This window comes from Adiantum capillus-veneris, chromosome 18 (assembly GCF_014529385.1).
Source record: "Adiantum capillus-veneris isolate H3 chromosome 18, ASM1452938v2, whole genome shotgun sequence".
Classification (NCBI taxonomy): Eukaryota; Viridiplantae; Streptophyta; class Polypodiopsida; order Polypodiales; family Pteridaceae; genus Adiantum; species Adiantum capillus-veneris.
In genome coordinates, this window is record NC_140948.1 from 62094098 (window position 1) to 62108239 (window position 14142).

At 41.6% G+C, this 14142-nt stretch overlaps 1 pseudogene; it reads right to left on the minus strand.

Annotated features, from left to right (window-relative positions):
- LOC147435760 (12-oxophytodienoate reductase 7-like) overlaps positions 1 to 14142 on the minus strand; it is a 55976-nt pseudogene that overhangs the window by 35066 nt on the left and 6768 nt on the right.

Genomic DNA, 14142 nt, shown 5'->3' on the forward strand with positions numbered 1-14142 from the left:
ATGGATGTTCAATATAAGTCACCACGGGTTTATGCCCATTGTATTGGGACATCGCAATTACTACTTGTGAAATGGAGATTTTTTCCTAAATTTACCATTATCACTTTTTATATAACCCCTTTAATAAGCAATCACAAGCAATAGTGTGCTCTTAGTTCACCCCATAAGCATTCACAAGAGCTTTCGGTGACAAATTCCTACAATAATTCCCACATTGTGACTTACCACAAAATCATGAGCTTCTATGAGGGAGGCACAACATACTTCTCTAGAACGTACAATTGGGGGCAAGGGATTGCTTGCTTGGTGGGGGGGATTGGTGGACCCCTACCTCCAACTGCACCTTGCTAGGTATGTGGTGCCTTTCGAGTGGAAGCTCATGATGTTAAACAATACATCCAAACATGGGCAAGTCGGTGGTCCCCTGCACAGTTAGTTGGTATGCGGTGCCTCCCGAGAGAAAACACTTGATGTTAAACAATACATGCAAACAATGAGAAAGATCCCATTTTTCTTATACATGAGAAAATCTCTCTCTCTCTCTCTCTCTCTCTCTCTCTCTCTCTCTCTCTCTATCTCTCTCTCTCTCTCTCTCTCCACAGGGCCGGCGGTCCCCTACCCCCAATCGTGCCTAGCTACTGCTAGGTATGCAGTGCCTCCCTCACAGAAGCTCACGATGTTGAGGTAAGTCACAATGTAGGAATTATTGTGAGAATTTGTCCAAAACTTCTTGTGAATTGGTGTCAATATTTGAAGTGTATAAGGCAACGCCATTACCTGTGAGAAAGGTAATTATCTGTGATGTAGGTGATGGGGGAGTTACCTGTGAGAAAGATTGATATTCGCGACGTCGAGTGGAGCTAGAAGGCTGTTGAATGTATCATCATCCATAACCAGCTGATCACTACTACTACCCAGCGACAGAAACTCAAAGTACTCCTTTCTCGATCACTAGCTGAATGTCTTGTCTGATGATCTTTGTGAAGCAGCTGCTGCCAAACCGAGCTTTTAGAAGAGTCCCTTTCTTTTTCCCGAACTAAAAAACTTTTTTGTATGTATTGTTAGACTGCTATTTTCACATTCCTCAGCTCTCTCTCTCTCTCTCTCTCTCTCTCTCTTGCATTTGCTTATGACACGTGCATATGTATGTGCCCAGCCCAAGAAAAGATAACAGTGCTTTTTATTTTGAAGGCCTTAACCCCTTCAAGGCTAGAAAAATACATTTTCCCTAACCGGTGAAAATAAGGGCAAACTTGAAATTCTCCTTCAAAAATTGAATATTTTTTCGATAATTACACTAAAACTTGTGGAGAAATATTCCCTGGTTTTCTTAAATGCAAGCTCAAAATGTAGCTGGGATTTTACAATTTCAGCCATTTAAAATACACTTGACCCAAAGAACAGTGCTCCCCTTTTGATTTGGAAGGGCATACAACTAACTTTTTAAAATTTACTACAATTCTTTCTACGTTTAGCATCTTCCTAGAAGGGTAAAACCCCCTTAGAAGGGTGGTGCAACCTTCTAGTTTTAGGACTGTCCGAGTCTCTAAGTCAAGATTTTATCAAAAAGATTATAATAATAGTACTAGGCTATAGGTCACTTGTCATTCCCAAATTTTGAGGTCATTTCCACATTGCACATGATTTGAGTTTCTTTGTCGCCAAAAAACTGCACCTTGTTTGGCCTTTCATCTGATCATTGAAGCTTTGTGGGGCTTGGAAACTACCTTATTACTTGTGCCTTTCATACCTTGAGTCTCCAATACCTTCATACACGCACATTTTTCTTATTTTAGCATGGCAGTTAGTTACACACTCAAATTCTTCTAATTTGACAAAGAGATTAGTCATTGCTACCAAGAACACTCGAGATCTTCCAAGTCTTTGCAACTCCATCATGCTCAAAGTGCAACAGTGAGAAATCAAGATTATTCTCACTCACTAAAAGCTACTTGTTTGACCCCACCAAATGGTTATCGAAGATTATTTCAAAAGGCACAATGCTCAGACACCTCGGTGTACCACTAGGGTTAAACATCTCTGACAGGCCAAGGTTCAATCAGGTCCTAAACAAAATTAACAATATGATGAGATGGTGGGATTCCCTATATTTCCTTTGTCTCACCTACAATTTTAAAAATGGCCAAATGCAAGTGTAGAGGATTTCTAAAACCGATCAAGTGGTTCCAATGGAAAAACAAAACGAAAGATGCAACCCCTTCAGTGGGGGAAATGGGATTACGTGAAAAGATTCAAGAACCACCTCCCAGCACCCATTGGGATCCTAGACCCAATGGTACATGCAAAAGCCACATGTGTCCAGAGTCAGCAGTATCCTTAACAAATCAAAGGTTGTATTGGATAGTCATGGCATGGGATATGATTGACAAAGTAGAGCTTATGCCGCAAGGAAGTTAAAGTACATGACAAATTAGTCTCTCCAAGATAGAATTTATAGGACTAGGAGGCTCCACATGTGAGCTAATAAGAAAGTGCAACAAAGTGGCATCGTATCTAGAATGGGGAGAGGCCTTTAGATACTTTAGGTGATCCATCCTACACTAGTCCCCTTAGCTCTCCAATCTAGGAGGAGGTTCCTTGAATACTTTTTGAAGAGAAGTTTCCAGAAAGATGAATAAGAAAGGAATCTGCAAGTTCGTGCATGTCTCGAACAATGACAACTTTTGTTGAGACAACATAGACCGATTGGTGGTCCAACATAATTTGATTATAAATGAAAGTTTATTGATTACTAGAGTCTCAAAGGCCTTATACAATCGTACAATGCTTTCCATGGGGATGGAGTTCGATTGGAAAGCTTGATGTTTGGCCCAACGACATAAGGTTTGTGCTTCGGGAACATTTAGTAATATGATTTTATAAAGTGTCTTAGTTTACATTGCTCATCAAATTATGGAGGGTGAATTGGTCCGACGAGAAGTAGTTGAAGTGTTTAAACAATTTTTGGGAGATATAAAATGGCCAATTTCAATGAATATATTTACTTGGAAAGTGCTAAGAGGGTCTATCCCAACATGAAATAAGGTTCTTGGTAGAGGGATTTGCATTGATGCTTGCTCTGGGTACAAACAGGGAGGGTGCACTATGTAATCAAGTTAAGGTACCACATGAGTTTAGAAGGAGGGGTTTTATGCAAATATTTTAAATATATCAATAGAAATACATTAAAAAGGTGTTTGATGCGTCAATTTTATATAAATTATAAAATAAGGGGTCATTTTATTACTTCAAACATTTAAAAAAATAGACATTTTAAATACCCCCCAAACGACTATATCAATTATATAGGGAGATTCTCAATATTGTACCCCTCGAGGGTGCAAAGAAGCTTCAAGGGATCCTTTGTATCTCTTTAAAGATTTTCCTTACTCACGAGTCTTGCCACCAAAATCTACAAATGGGTGCAAAGAACGTCGAAGATACTCTTATTCCATACTAGCTATATATCATGGAGCATAAAATTCTCAAGGAAGGAGAGTGACACATGGAGACCCTCTCCTTCCTTGATTTTTTTTTTTTGTAAAACTCACATGTCTTCCAAAAAAGAAAATCAAGGAAGGAGAAGGCCTCCACATGTCACTCATTGGCTCACTTAACTTCAATGAAGACCTCACAAAACATCTTATCTAAAATGAAAAATTAAAGATAAATTGAGGGAATAAAAAAGCCTTTCTGACAATGAAAAGTCAAAAGACTTACTTTCTTTTTTTCTTCGGAAAGAGTTTCTACTCTACATAGGGTAAATGTACAAGTTTAAATAAGCCTCACAGAGAAAAAAAGGTAAATTGAGGGGATTGATTTTCTTTTCAATGGAAATTCAACCTTTAAATATTTATGTGGATTTTTCTTTTTAAGGGGCCTTTTTCAAGACAAATATTTATATTATTTTAGACTTTTGTAAAGTAACTCTAAAGAAACACTTCTATACTTTTTATTAGAGTCCTTCAAAATTTAAGACCTCCATGTGCCTTCGAACAGACGTATTGCCCCCTCCCGGCCCCTTCCCTCCTCCACCCCACGAAGTCATTGGTTATTGCATTGATCATGAGGGTGTCTACGCACACATGCACAATAGAGACACTAAGAAAAACTTCAAGGTTGAGTATGTTTCTTCTAATATAGGGGGTCTCATTTTTTTGATGGCAATGATACGCCATCCACTGTTAGTGTCAGCTCCAAATGCAGCTCAAGTTTGTCACTGGAGAGAGAGAGAGAGAGAGAGAGAGAGAGAGAGAGAGAGAGAGAGATTAACACCATATACCCTTACCACGATCAAATGAAAAAGTATTATTTCTTGCATCCATCGTGTACACATAATGGCATCCTTCAAAGTCACAAGAACAATCATCAATCACTAGTGAGCTCCAAACATCAATGTTCATGTCATACAACCCAAATTGCAACCCGCGAGGGCATCTTGCTAATTTTTAGGCATCTCACTATCCACGAGACATCTTACTAACCAGAAGGAATCTTGCTAACCATGAGGTTTAGAAAGAGAGTACTTAACCTCAGCTTAATCTCCGCTAACCGGGGGATCATCTCGCTAACCAGGTGGCATCTCGCTAACCGCGCAAGGAACTAAAAGATATTCTTTCAACAATTTTTCTCTTTAAATGATTCTTCAAACATGATCAACCAATTCTTTATATCAAGAAGTAACAACTTATCAAACCAAAACAATTTATCAAGCAATAACAATTTATCAAATAATGATAATTTATCAAACAAATCTTTCACTATTCTACACAATCATATGCTTGTTTCTTGTGATACAATCACGTTTCTTGAACGGTTTAAAAGAACTCATATGATTTGCTTTTCAGGTCAACATGAATAAAAATAAAGAATTATAAGTTTTTCTTACTGGATTAGTGGCATATTGGACTACCTCCCATGGCTGAAGTTGGATGGCTTCAACTTCTTCTGCAACCAATACCTTCACTTGAGTTATCATTGGAGTAGATGATACCTCCTTTTGTACCTTCCTTGGAGGTAGAGTGGTAGGAGCTTCCTTGGAGATTTGAGTCACTCACTTCAGGGCCATCATATCGCGATAGAGAGAGAGAGAGAGAACTCAAGAATCCGAGGGACATCACGAAGGTGGTAGAAAAGGAGCGGGAGCTGGAGATGGGTTGAGAGTAAGAGCATGAGGGAGAGAGGTTGAGGGTGAGAAGATACCTTCGGTGTCAAGGCAAGAAAACTTCTGCTTCTACGAATTTCTGTGTGTGCATGTTGAAAGTGAGGAAAAAGGGGCCTTTATATAGGCTCACAATGGCCAAAAGTAAGAGCTAAGAATAGCAAAAAGCAAGAAGACATGCTCACATTTGTGGTTTTCAATATATATATATATCTATATATATTTAGTTTGTTTTTCTTTTTTGGGCACGCATCTCGATGAGCGATTTTGAAACTCTCAGGAGAAGCTTGTCTTCCAAGAAAGAAGCTCTAATCTTCACTTACTTCTCTAAAAACAGCATTAGGAGAAATATGAACCTTGCATGGGCCTTGTAAGGAATCCTAATTTTTAGGGATTAAGGATAATATTGTGTGGGGTTTAGGGGGCAAGTGCATTGGAGAAGGTAGTTTTGAGTAGGCTTTTCTAGCCTTTTTTTTAGACAAATGTAGGATGTGGACCTAAAGGGTTTCTTTCTCTCTCTAGCTTTTTTTTAAGTGAAGGAAGCATAGGGGTGTATCCACATCAGCAATTCCGTGGGTCAAAAAGAGTCAAAATTTGACTTTTAAAAAAAAAATCATTTTTATTTGTTTTTTACTTAAAACTCCCTCCCAACATATATACATATCCAAAAATCATTTTTTGACCCATTTTTTAACCCAGAAGCTTAGAAAGTCCATTTTTTCAAAAATCTTTTCCCCCAAAAAGTAATAAACATTTTGTTCTCGCCTCCTCCTCCCTCCTCCCTCCTCTCTCCCTCTCCCTCTCCTCTCCCTCTCTGCCCCTACCTTCCTCCTCCTCCCCAATCTCCCTCCCCCCCCTCCCTCCTTCTCTCCTCCCATCCTACTTGGCCTCTCTACCCTTCCCCCTCTATCTTTTCATCATTTTCTTCCTCACGCAACAGCTTCCATATTGGTGCTCACAGACATCACAAAGGGTTTTCTTCCATCACCACGTACTCCGCACACCAAAAGCATACATATTCGCTTACCCACGGCATTTGCACCGAAGACCACTAGTGAGGGTGATCAAAGGTCATCACAGGAACGTCGCAACGCTTGTGAGACCAATGTTGACATTTGGGTGGATGGCCATTTGTACCCTTACGATCCTATAAGCCGCTTCCATCCATCGTTTAATAGCCTTTCCACATTTATTCAATTTCTTGGGAGGGGAGAAGCAGGCTTGTTAGGCTATTGCAAGCGGCTATGTATGGGTGCAGGTGCTTCTTTGCATATGTGGATGCACGAATGTCAAGCTCTTCACCTCAAGACGACGGCATTACAAGAGAGTGTTGCCTCTTCGGAGAGGGTAGTTAAAAGTCTTGAACAACAAATGCAAGAAAAGGAGTCCCACATCCAGAAGCTTACCAACACCATCACATACTTGAAAGAAACACCCCTTGGTGAAAGGGAACGCAAACGCCCGTATTCATCCATTGAAACTCTTGCACATTCCGGAGGAGCACGCAAACGATGAGTTACAGCCACAAGGTGATTTGGTCTTTACTTGCATGATGCATTCTTACTTCACACTATTTTCTAACATTTATGTTTATTTGTTGTCAGAAACTTCATCTAGGAGGCATGCGGTGGAACAAGCCAAGATAATCGAGTCAACCTTCTCACTAGTTGTCTCAATACCGAGGACGTGATTTCTATCTTACAATCACCTGGAGGTAAGCACATTAAGGATGCAGTCGCCAAGGACCTTATGTGTAAATTAAGAAATGTGGTTAGTGATGATGATGTTCAACAAGCTTGTGATGAAGCTGGAATCAGCACCAAAGCCTATCAGGCTATTTTTCAACTCCTAAAGGATGCCCTCAAAGAACATGGCATTGTGGAAAACCTATTTCCCGTTCCTCACAAGGTCAAGCTCGCAAAGAAGGCCACAAACGAAGATGTGTTCTCCCACATTGGGACATACCTACACATTGAGGACACAATGCCAACTTCCCTTTATGCTTCGTGCGCAACAAAGACAAGGGGAAAAGGTAAGAAACAATCCATAAGACCTTCGGAGAAGGGCTTTCCTTACACAATGTGGAACAATATTTTCGTGGATCTTAGAAGGCTTCAAGAAGCCATGCTTAGATTTTACGAGTTACCTGAAGAAGGTGACACACTTTACTTTTTTCTTTGGTATTATTCTTATCATAGATGCTGAAGTTTAAGGTCTTAGCACTATTTATTTTGTAGTGCTTGGCACAAAAGTCGCTTTTGTGTTGAAACTCGATGAGTGTCAAATAGTGAAAGGCCGAAGGTTAGAGAGGCTAAGTGTCACTCTAATGAACAAGGCCCTTCTGCAAACCAAGCGAAAGAGTGGAGGTACTCTTGAATTCCATTGGCTGTCACGGTGGAAATGTGTCTATAGTTGCTGCAAAGAACACAGGGGAGGCCCATGAAATTGCTCAACGAGTGTCAATGAGTGGACAAAAAGCTAGACACTTTTTGAAGAGAGTTTCCCAAGGAAAGCCAAGTCGATATGATGCTCAAAACAGCTCCAACCAGTAGGTAGGTAACCTTTGGGAGCTTTGGAAGGAGTTATGCAAAGCTACTACTAACAATGATGGCGAGCTTGAAAACAAGCGCAAGCAAGTTTGGGCCCATTTTGATAAAATGGTCAAGCTTATGGGCCTTAACAACACAATAGAAGAACATAGTCAATCATTTCAAGAAGCTTTGGCGGATTTTACCAAGGTCTTCACCCTTTCTTGGGGTGAAAATAACATCACACATTACATGGTAAGTCATTCATGGTGTATTCATTACAAGGGATTGTTTTTATTTAATAATGTGGATCGTTTACTCATGTGAACAACATATCTTGTTTGCGCATGGTGCATTTTTTATGCACAAGTATGGATCGCTTGAAATTTTTAGCACTCAAGGCATGGAGAAGTCCCATTATCGAGCAAGGGGAGTGTACTTCAAAAATACTCGACATGGTGGTGGAATGATGCAATCCAATTATTTGGAGGAGATGTTCAACTGGTTTTTTTGCACAACATTTGCTCGTAAGCTCACAATGGAGCGTGCGCGACAATCCAAGATTGCTATTGAAGTGCGCAAATGGAGTCATCAAGAGCATAGCAACAAGTGGCAAATGTCGCAAGGTCTCACCAAGCATGCTGCATGGCGGCGATGCAGAGTGCGACAAGGATCAAAGTGGATACTGCGCGAGTCACTAAACGTGAACGCGGGGTCCAACTCTTAGCGACATGTTTATTTAAAAAATAATACTTCTTTTAAAAAAATTAGTGTGAACAGGGCCCTTTTTAAATGGGCCCTTATAAATATTGCATACTCTCATAAATCACTCATTTCTTAAGAACATGTGAGCTCTTACCAACGAAATGGCGCGCACCAAACAAACCACGAAAGAGCATCCGCCTGCCAACAAAAACACCCTCCAAGGATGTGAGAATCCATCATGGCTTAAAGGCACAAGAAAACGGCCACGAACACCTGGCCGTTCTAGGAACTCTTCTGGTAGTGGGCATGGTGGTAGGGCACGAGAGTCATCAAGGACTGTTGAATCTCCACCTCCTCGAGATATAACACCTAGAACGAGAATGAAGCAACGTGCCCAACGCTGGAGAGAAGGAGAGGGCCAACAAACATCAGAGTCCAATAGGGAGCAGCCGTCGCGCCCCCAATCACAAGCAAGACCATCCAGGACTCGGGTGGTCCATATAGACACCGAATCAGAGAGTGAGCCACCATGGTTGCGAGAAAAAATACCGCGCACACACCGTGTGGCCGTTGGGGGGAAGACATTGCCTCAAGGCCAGGGAGCTCTCCCCACACGACAAGATTGGCAACCAAGGGAAGAAGAAGAATCAGAAGAGGCTGCAGAACCAACCCCTAAGCATGTAAATAGGCGCAAGTCTAAGTTTTTCAAAAAGCCTAAACGCCGCCCGCCAGCAAATGTGCAAGTGCCCCCAAGACAACCGCAACGGCGCCGAAAAATAGCAAGGGCATTTGCACAATCCGCCACTACCAGAAGACGACGGAGCTCTTAATTCAACGCGCCCCCTTTGCTCGCACTGTGAAGGAGGTGCTTCAAAGCTATGAAAATCAGTATAGAATGCAAGCAATAGCTCTAGAGGCTATTCAAGAAGCTGCAGAGGCCCACATCATTTCGGTGTTGGAAGATACCAACCTATGCGCCATTCATGCAAAGCGAGTGACAATACAGCCAAAAGATATGCAGCTTGCACGTCGATTGCGATGAGACTTCAAGCATTAGCCGAAGTTACCCCTCTTTTTGTATTGCACACCCTTATCTTTGTAATGATTTGACTTTCCAATGACAATATGATCAACAATTGTGTCTACTCTGTCTATTATCTTTGTAATTTGAAGTTCTGTATGTAATTGCAGTCAATTTCAGTAAATTTGTGCATTTTAAGTACCCTTGGGGGTAGATAAGCCTATAAGGGGCCAAAAAAAGCCTGGCCACAAGGGCGCGCAAATGACCCATCCAAAACTGATGGATGGGCCATTTGCGCACCCTTGTGGCCAGGCCTTTTTCTGCCCCTTTTAGGCTTATCTACCCTCAACGGTACTTAAAATGCACAAATTTACTAAAACCTATTGGTTTTGCATCAATATTTTATATGGATCCTTGTGGACACCTTTTTTTGGTCATTTCAAGCTTTGAATTCCTTATAGGATATCAAAACAAATAACATATTGTGATACCAAGTGTCTATGCAACATTAATTTGGATTTTTCAAATGTCCAATGTAATTGGACTTTTTGGTGGAGGGGTGTACTAAGTAGAGCTAAAGCAGGTGATAGATTGCTCGAAAATTCATTTCATAATTCATTTCAGCTTTTCTAGTGTCCTTGAGTCTGAACATATGCTGGAATTACCATAAAAAGGGTGCATTTAAATGAATGATGCAAAACCAATCCATTGCAGTATATTTGTGCTTTTTAAGTACCCTAGGGGGTAGATTGACTTATAAGGGGCTAAAAAATGCCTGGCCACAAGGGCGCGCAAATGGCCCATCCAAAACTGATGGATGGGGCCATTTGCGCGCCCTTGTGGCCAGGCCTTTTTCTGCCCCTTTTAGGCTTATCTACCCCCAAGGGTACTTAAAATGCACAAATTTACTAAAACCTATTGGTTTTGCATCAATATTTTATACGGATCCTTGTGGACACCTTTTTTTGGTCATTTCAAGCTTTGAATTCCTTATAGGATATCAAAACAAATAACATATTGTGATACCAAGTGTCTATGCAACATTAATTTGGATTTTTCAAATGTCCAATGCAATTGGACTTTTTGGTGGAGGGGTGTACTAGGTAGAGCTAAAGCAGGTGATAGTGTGCTGGAAAATTCATTTCATAATTGATTTCAGCTTTTCTAGTGTCCTTGAGTCTGAACATAGGCTGGAATTGCCATAAAAAGGGTGCATTTAAATGAATGATGCAAAACCAATCCATTGCAGTATATTTGTGCTTTTTAAGTACCCTAGGGGGTAGATTGTCTTATAAGGGGCAAAAAAATGCCTGGCCACAAGGGTGCGCAAATGGCCTATCCAAAACTGATGGATGGGCCATTTGCGCGCCCTTGTGGCCAGGCATTTTTTTGCCCCTTATAGGCTAATCTACCCCCTAGGGTACTTAAAAAGCACAAATATATTGAAATTGACTGCAATTACATACAAAACTTGAAATAACAAAGTAACCAATCAAAAAACAATTCATATCACCAATTGAAACAATTTTCAAGATTGACAAATCAGATTCAAAAGAATTTGCAATATAGAGAGACAAATTCAAATATTTTTTATTCCTTCCAGCACGGTGATTTTACATCATGTATCTGAGGAGTTCATAATTTTTTTGACCATTTCCTGGCGCCTATTTTGCGCGTAAGGCAACTCCCCAGTCAAGAGGGACTTTGGGTCAGTTGAGCCAATGGAAGCATGTATCCCTATCTGGGTAAGCACTTTACCACGAAAGCCAGTGCCAAACGCTGTGCATACAAGGGATCTACGCACTAGGAACACTTGATGCGCAGTTTGAGCAATGGTGCTCAAACACAAAAACTTGCTCAAAGCTTTTAACGAACAAGTCATAAAATGGGCTTGGGGAGTAAATTCATTATGGATAAATGGCCACATCGCCAGGGGGGAGTTGTCCTAGGTAATGCGCAAGGGAGGCTTGAGGTCCAAAGCCCGTCCGCTTGCCACCCGTCCTTGCAGCAAAATCATCAACCTCCACAACATCCTGTCATAAACCGATGAAGGTTGAGAAAAAAGACAATGAAGGATAAAATAGTAACATAAAAATTAGGATATAGTTTACCTCCTGCTCCTTGTCATCCTCCTCCCTGTTGCCCTTTGCATCCAAGTCAATGCTCCCATGCACCACAGATACAAGCTTTGGATCTTCAGATGGGAGGTCGCATAATGGCATAGGCATCCTAGTAGCCTCAACCTTGGCTTGCGTGGCTTGGAAATCTTCATCAGCCACGTGCAACTGCTCTGCTGCCAGGACCTCCGCACATACAACTGCAATAGTGTCAGCAACAGAGTCCCCATCTGGCAAGAGCTTGCTTTCTAGGGCATCTGGCGTATTGTCTAAGGGACATTTGCTACTGTTGCATAGCACGCTCAAGCATTCATCCATGCGCAGGAAAAATGATTTTTCCAAATCATGCAGGAACACATACTCCTCCCCATCCACTAACACTGAGGAGAAGCGGTTGATTTCTACCTCTGGGATTGCCACATCTGTCAGTGGTAGTGGCACTGGAGTGTCACTAGGGCCAGTCGCAACTATGGATTTCTCAACCACTTCCTCAAGACCCCTAGGGTACTCGAGCCGGTGTGCTTTTCCTTTCGCTGCAGGGTTCATGTGGATAACCTGCTGCTCCTTGGTGTCCTTGATAAAGGATCCAACTTGAAGGTGTGGTAAGCGAAGCTCCTCCAAATCAGGTTCCTTGCTCACCAAGAAGATAAATTTTGCGAGCCGAGAACGGTACTCCACCCCCAACTTGCGCTTCTTGAGCGCTGACACCCCAGGGGCTTGCTCGTCCAAGTAATGGCCTGCATCGGTTGCAATTTCTTGGAATCGTTGCAACCGCTTGAAGAATGGGCGATCACCTTTGTGTATATAGCGCAAAAGATCGCAAGGCACCCAGATCCCTTCATGTGGGGGGATAGATATAGAATATTTTATGATGTGCTCCTCCATGAACGCAAAAATATCCTCAAATGCATCCATGTGAAGGGCAACTGTGGCGTCAAGGTCAAGGAGACGAGTAAAAAAGGTGTGGAGGTCCAACTTCCCTTTGTATTTGGTGTCCTCGAGGAAGAGGATGAAGCGTGACAAAGGGGTGGATGTGGGTGCAGATACAGAGGCTGTGGCAGCATCCATGTCTAGCCTGGGGTGTGGATAGAGAGTGGAGGATCTCGAGAGTTGCAAAAGTGAAAATAGTGAATGAGTTAGGTGGCCCCCCTTTTATAATGGACCCTTTTTTTAAGACATAAAAAAAAGACACTTTCACCAAAAAATGATTTCTTATCCCAATGCAAAAAATTATATTCAAAGGCATGATTTGCCGAAGCAAATCATGTTGATTACAGCGGGGATCAATATGAAAATTTCAAGAGTTACAAAGTTATAAGATCGATAGCATAGTTCCATCTATCCCCCAGTCCTCCTCGACCTTCAATTTGTCTTCCATTCTCTTCCCAATCTGCGGACATTCATTACAATAAGCATCTAATGATCGACAAACCATGATGTATTGAAAATGTGGTGAAAGGATTCTCACCTTGTGACCTTGTAAACGAAATTGTGCTTGTTGAAGGGCCTCAAAATCCATAATAACCAAATGTTCTCGAACATTACTGAGAGTCCAATGCTTGTTCACTTAGACTGTCTCCAAAGCATCGTTGGGCATCGTCACTGCAATGTCAAAGCTTGCAATAGCGCCGTCTACACTCTGTAAGGGAGTCCACACTCCAATCTTGCACATCCAACGATCATAGTGAAATCGTATGTACAAGGAGGTGCGAGATTTCAAATAGCGCAGTCCAATACCTGATGCTCCAACCTTACAACGGTACCAGTCCCCGTTGTGCATGCCCTCCACAAAACCCCAGTCCTCTTCTAAAAGTCTTCCTAATTCCTCGTAATGCGCATCTTTACATACAAGCATTGTGGTAGTCTCCACAAATCCAAACTCTTTAAAATGTGCACAAAACAATGAATAGGCAAACACCAACTCAAGCCCACAGACCTAGAAGCTTTAGAGTATTTCAAAGAGTTTTGGACATCCATTATCATCTTTTTCTTGAAAGATGCTACCGACCACAAATCTGGGACCAGCCACTCCATACTTAATAAGGAAGTTACTTTGATGGGTTCAAGCGTTCCAAATGCTTGTGTAGAAGTAGGGACAATATAGGAGTGAAAATAGAAGAAAATCCTTCTTTGAATCAGTTTGGTTGGGCAAAGATGTGGGAACATTATTGCTCCAATATCCGCATGTATAGCATTGAATGTGCCGAAGAGACTATGTAGTGGCTGCTCCTCCACCAACATGGATGGAAATATGACTATAAATGCATGAAAAATGCTAAGTATGAATCCATAATAACATTACACTATGATTTCACACCTAGCTTTGTATTCTCAAAACATGTACTTACAATGTGTTGGAAATCGAGGTGGTTGTTGCAAGTGCATGGTTGACATTGAGAAAACATGTTGCACAATGGCTACGGTCCCCTTGTCTTTGCGGTTCTTGAAGCCAAGGAGCTTTCCTTTCCAATGAAGATCCAAGTTTGCACGATTCCGCACATGATGAGGGCCAACAACAGATGGTTGCATGTATACCCAAGCACCTTTGGTGAATTCTTGTGGCACCCACTCATCATCTACACCTCTAGTGTTGTGGCATGCAAGTGCTGT